Here is a 6,497-nt window from a genome sequence, read left to right on the forward strand (position 1 = left end):
TCAGGCCACCAAATTCCAAATCCCTAACAATTGCTTTCTTCTCCTCGCTCATATTTCTGAATTTGTCACTCAACAAATGGGTTGCACACTTAAGGTCTTTGATTTGCTGTAAATAAAGCAAAATTAGAGTCAGATATATTTCTATTATGAAAAACTGATTTGATCTAAGATATATATTTGTTCTTACATTTTTTCCAGCTTGATTTTTGTCTGTCATTTTTTCTGAAATGAAAAATACACCCATAGATATCAGTCAGATACACCCATAGAATACGGATTCTCATAAGTATTTAATTAGATCAGTTCAAAATGATGTTTCAATTCACTCAAACATGCATAAATATACAAGGTCAAGCAACATTACAAGGTCAAGCAATATACACCCAAGGACAAGCAATATTTAGAACACTTGCAACAGTTAATTATATTACATTATATCAGTTCAGAAATATACACCCAACAAATTATGCCATATACACCCAACAAATTACTTCATATACACCCACAAAATATGCAATATACTCCCAAAAATCAGTTAAGAGAAGAACTAGAACAAGAAGAACAGTAAAACCTAGAACAACTAAGAAGAATAGTAAAACCTAGAACCAAGAAGAACAGTAAAACCTAGAACAAGAAGAACATTAAAAACAGTAAAATGAGAGCTAGAACAAGAAGAACAGTAAAACGTAGAAGAATGTAGAAGAACAGTAAAACCTAGTTCTTTGATTCCAAAATGTGAAAAATATACAAGATGAGTAAAATAGTAACGTACCTTGAGTAATATATCTTCGTTTTTTCTGGAGATTGTTGATGGAGAGTTCTATCTTGTGTTGATGGTTTCTGCTAATCTTCGCGACGAGTTCTATCTCTTCAATTTTGAATGTTGCTCGAAAATGGACGGTTTGTGTTTTCTTCGAAGGAGAAGTAGTGGAAGAGTGCGCCATAAGGAGCGCTTTTTGCGAAGCGCAACCGTTGAGTGGCACGCGTGTAATTTACGCTCCATTCAAAAGGAGTGACTGCGCATGGAATGAAGTCTGGACTGGGCAACTTGTAACGCTTGTAGGGCTTTTTTGCTTGTATGTGTAGCAGGCCCGATAAAAATATGAGAGAAAATTAGTAAGATTTTTTATATATGAAATTTTTTTGCATGAATTTTCATAATATGTAAGAGAGTATTATAAATTTTTTTATGTATTTTAAAAAATTATAATCTTCACTACTTAGTCAAGTTATTTTTATTATTTTCTAAACTATTTGATTCAATTCCATCTGTTTCTCATCTACAAATTTTAGCTGCACTATTTTGCCTTATTAACTATAGTAACCTAACAGTGGTATTAGAGTTAAATTCTTAATCTTCCACTATAAAAAATAATTTGGTGTTAAAACTATGACAATAAAATTTAAGATTGAAAAACCCAATGTAAATAACTTTTTTCTTTGCAAATTGAAGATAAAAGTTATTTTGAGGAATGAGAATTGCTTATAAACAATAAAAGACAAACTCACCAGGATTCTTGATGACAAGTGAAAAAAAGATAAACAAAAATATTATTGCTAACTTACACTTAGTTGTGACAAATTTCGTACTATAAAACATATTATAAAAATATATAGTCAGTTAATCATAGTTGATCCGAATAAGTAACACTGGATGATTACTAAAGGGATCTGAATATACAATTAGAAATTTGATGTTGCATTATATTTTAGAAGATTTGAATTTATCATCAAAAGTTCTGTGGACTTAGATTTTGCAAGTGGCCTTGAGAAAAAAAAAAGTCTATGTGTTTATACTTACAGGAAGTACTGTAAATTAAATATTTAAATTACAAATGATTGAAGTATTATGAAATATAGAAGCTGAATATATGACGACTACACAATTTTATAAGGAAACAGTTTAATTATAAAAATTAATGGAGAAACTCAGGCATAAACAAATAAAAAATTTTAATATTTTGTGATAGTTAAAATGTCATGTAAAATTTAGTCTTTTACTAAAAAATAAAACATACAGATAGCAGTAAAAAACAATTTTTTCTTTATCTATTAAAAATATGGACAATATGATATATCAAAAAGAATAATTTTAAATGAGAAATTAGTAAAAAGATATTTTTTGGTTTTAAAATAAAAAATTAGAATAAGTGATTAAAATAGTAAAAGTTGTGGCATATAAAAGTTTCAACTTAGTTAACTATGATTGCCAAACATACAACTTGATAAGTATAGAAGGAATAATATAAGTTGATAAGATAATATTCTAATAATTAAGCTAGTTAAATTATAATTTTTGATTAAATTGGATAAGTTAATTTAGCTGCCATTTTTAACCATTACAATAATATAGATTATTTTTTAGGGTTATATGTGTAAAAAAAGAATTAAAATTTGTCAAAAAAAAATTTTGACACTATTTTAACTATGAAAATATGTTAATAAAAATTTTGTCAAAAATAGTATTTTTAACATATAAATAATTGTGAAAAAATTTAAATCTTATTTTGATAAATATTGGCTATCAAAAATAATTTGTTAGAAAAATTTAAGAATATATCTTCTGTGATACTTATTAACCGTAAAAAATACTATTTATTTGACACTTATTGACCATAAAAAATTCTCAACAAAAAATTTTAACAAAGAATAAGATGAGATCTTGAAATTGAAGAATAAACTGAGATTTTGAAAATAAAGAATGAGTAGTATGATACCAAATTGAGAACAGTGTGATACCAAAATTGACGGAGCCCAGAGAAAAAGAGGAAAAGTAGAGTAAATTGAAAACAAATGAGTGTCAAAATTGAAGAATAATTTTCTACGGTCAAATTATTCATCAAGAAAATATAAAAAATTTGATATTTATGATATTTATCAAAAATATATATTAATTTTTATATTTAATTATGACTGTTAAAAAAAAAATTAAAATAGCTCTCTTTTTTTATAGTGAACTTTGATAATTTAACAAAAATTATATTTTATACTTCGGTTTTTTTTTTTTTCTTTTGACTCTTTATAAGAATAATTTACTTTTTTTTGGGTCGATACACAATATCCACCCTCGTATCCACTTGCACATTATACTAAAAGCTCTTTTTAAACCACTGGCACTGGGTTCGAATTGATTAACTGGTGAGGTTACTGGTTTAATGGTTTACTGATTTAATCGGTTTAATTAAATATTAAATAAAATTATTAAAAAATCTAAAAATAATTTTAAATATATAAATTTAATAATTTTTAACTTAATAAAATTTAAAATTTCACATAATAAATTATCCATAACTTAATATTAGAGGTTCACAAACAACTTCAAACATCAAAGTTTATAACTAAACAAAAGAAACGCACATAATGACAAACCCATAATGTTCTATATTCAAAAGAGACAATTACTAGCAAGTTTTCAACTAATCAAAATTGCAACTCATCAAAAATCATAATCATCATAAGTGTTCCAATATCTCCATCATAAACAGGTAATCCAGAAAACAAAAAACAAAAACAAAAACAACCTCAGAAAACCATGAACAAATAAATAACCTCAGAAAATACAAAATCATGAATCCAAAATGACCTTAGAAAACTATGAATTCAGCAACCAAAATCATGAAGCAGCAAGCAGATAAATCATGAACAAATAACAAATAAATCATTAAATGTTCCAATTGACACAAGGAATGGTGATGAAGACAGTCCAGGAGCTTTAGTTAGAACTTCAATCAGCAAGTTGGTGAAGTTTGTTATGTAGCACGTTTCCCTTTGTAAATTCTGTTAGCAACTGACTAACCACACTTCCCTGCACTTCCCTGTATATAAACCAATCCCTGTATCATATTGAAATAATACACAAGAATCACAGTCTTTCCTTGTTCTTCTCCTCTCTGATCTCACTCACACTTACAGCACCAGCTCCTTGCCTGAATCACAAGCTTATGATACCTTTCACCAATATCTTGAACAACATTTTCTTGTGACTGTGGGTTACTTTGTGATTGTTCCAACTGTAACAATCAGAAAGTCAAAAACAAAAAACAACCTCAGAAAACCATGAACAAATAAATAACCTCAGAAAATAAAAAATCATGAATCCAAAATAACCTCAGAAAACTATGAATTCAGCAACCAGAATCATGAAGCAGCAAACATATTCATCATGAATAAATAACCTAGAAAATCAAAAACAAAAATCATGAAGTAGCAAACAAATTCAAGAAGGCAGCAAAATAAATCGAAATCAGTAAATCAAGCAGGCAGCAAATAAATCGAAATCAGTAAAAAATCAAGCACAGAACCTCAGATTCAGAAGGAGGCGAGATCAGACAATCAAAATCAAGAAGGCAGCAAATAAATCAAAATCAGTAAAAAAAAAAAACAAAAATCAGAAGGCAGCAAAATCGCAAACAAATTCAAGCATAGAACCTCGGAAGCAGGCGAGCTCATAAATCATAATCAGAACTCAGAAGGCAGCAAATAAATCAAGAACAGAGTCTTACCGGCGGCGAGTGAGGACGCGATGTCGGCGACGGCAAATGAGGAGGCGGGCTCGGCGACGTTCGGCGACGGCGAATGAAGAGGCGGGCTCGGCGAGAAGCAGGACGCGGTGGTGGTTGCGGCCCTCAACATCGTCGCTGCTGTGGGTGGCTGTGGGTGGCTCGGTGGTAAACTGCTTGCTTGGGTGATTTCTGGAATCTGGAGCTTGGTGGGTGAATGGTTTTTGGAAACTGGAAAAGGGAAACTGGAAACTGATTGTGATTAATTAGGGTTACGCGTTTTGCCGTTTTCTCCTTTTTTTTTTAAAAAGGCCAAACGACGTCGTTTAGCCTCTCAGATTTCAAACCAAAAACTGCCAAAAAACTGAACGGTTCTCCCGGTTCACTGGTTAACCGCCGGTTCGACCGATTCTTCCACCAATTTTTTGCAAGATAATTTTCGACGTTACCCGGACCGGCTAGGTGATCGGTTCTCGATTATTCCAATTGAACTGGCCAGTCCGATTCGGTTTTCAGAACCATGATTATTTCTATCCCGGATCATTTGCTTCTAATTACTTATTATATATGATAATTGTTATGGCATTTAAAAATATTTATTTAACTTATTAAAAAAATTAAAAATTAATATTTAATTTTAAAAGTATAAAATAAATAATTATTAAATATTTAAAATTTATTATAAAAAATAAATTAGACAAAAATTAGACACTAAATTATAAACACTATAAAATTTACCAATATATACACATTGATAACGTGTACTTTGTGATGACGAAAGAAGCAGCTTCATAATCCTTCGTATAGTACTAAGGAAATTTTGAACAATATTCTAATATTTAAATTAAAATAATTACATTCTATAATTTTATTACAAAAGAAAAATAAATAATGCATAGGATAATTGAGAAATAAAAATAATTTCCAATCAAATTGAAATTAAATTAATTTGGGATGATGAATATATTTGTTTTTGGCTCGATGTATATATCTTAACGGTTTCTATTCGTTCAAAAAATTTAATTGTATTTATTTATTTATTTATTTTTTGGCTAAGATAGGTTATTTTATTAAAATGAGGAAATGTCCAAATTTAGACAACAGACAAAAAGAGATTGGAATAGTTCCACCAGCGTTTAACTGAGAATAAGGCTATTACAATTTTGGGAAAAAGGCAATTGGCAAATTAGGTCGTCCTCTTTCTCTCAGTTATCATTGTCTGTGTAAGCTCCACACTGAGAGATGGTGATCTTCGAACTCCTTCAAATACCAATTCATTTTTTATTTTCCAAAGTTGCCAGAGTAGATTGGCCACCAGTTCGAGCTTCTCGTTTGGCTCTGCGTTGCTCTTCACCTTCTCCATGGTGTTGACCCACCATCGCCAGCTCTCATTCAACTCTTCTGGAACTTGAACTTGAGCTTTCTGCCAGGCTTCCAGAGAATCGGGACAAGTCAGTAGACAGTGGGTAACTGATTCCTCTTCTTTCTCACACCTTGGGCATTTTGGATTTATGTTCGTAATCCTGGAGTGAAGCTTGCTCCGAACAGGTAGCCCTTCATGCATGAATTTCCATATGAAGTTTTTAACCTTTGGCTGATTTTTAAGCTTTCATATACTTGACCAAACAGATTTATTTCTACAAATTTCAGGAAGAAGTCAATTGGAGGATGAAAAAATTGGAAGGCCAACCGGTATCCAGAAGCCACTGAATATCCACCATTTTTCTCCTTCATCCAGGTAACTGAGTCATCTCCTTCATGGATTGTAGTATTGAGAATTGATTCTGCGATGTCTGTGCTGAAAAACTGTTTAATTTTTGTTTGGTTCCACTGTCTAGTTGGTAGGATTAATTCTGAGACTCGATCTGGTGTATAATTTGAATCTGTATTAGTAATTGGAGAAATTGCTAGGAAGTCCTTAACCCATGAATCTTCTTTTATCCGAATCAGATGACCCCTTCCTACTTTTCAGATAATACCTTTCTCCAGTACTTTCCT

At 30.6% G+C, this 6,497-nt stretch overlaps 1 long non-coding RNA gene across 1 annotated transcript; it reads right to left on the bottom strand.

Annotated features, from left to right (window-relative positions):
• Window positions 1-3,409: 3,409 nt before the first annotated feature.
• LOC140181069 (uncharacterized) lies at window positions 3,410-4,777 on the bottom strand. The gene is made up of 2 exons (XR_011875686.1): window positions 4,503-4,777; window positions 3,410-4,010 (listed from the first exon to the last, which is right to left on the bottom strand). It is a non-coding gene; the product is annotated as an uncharacterized lncRNA (long non-coding RNA).
• Window positions 4,778-6,497: the final 1,720 nt, after the last annotated feature.

The sequence above is a fragment of the Arachis hypogaea genome, chromosome 17 (genome assembly GCF_003086295.3).
Source record: "Arachis hypogaea cultivar Tifrunner chromosome 17, arahy.Tifrunner.gnm2.J5K5, whole genome shotgun sequence".
Classification (NCBI taxonomy): domain Eukaryota; kingdom Viridiplantae; phylum Streptophyta; class Magnoliopsida; order Fabales; family Fabaceae; genus Arachis; species Arachis hypogaea.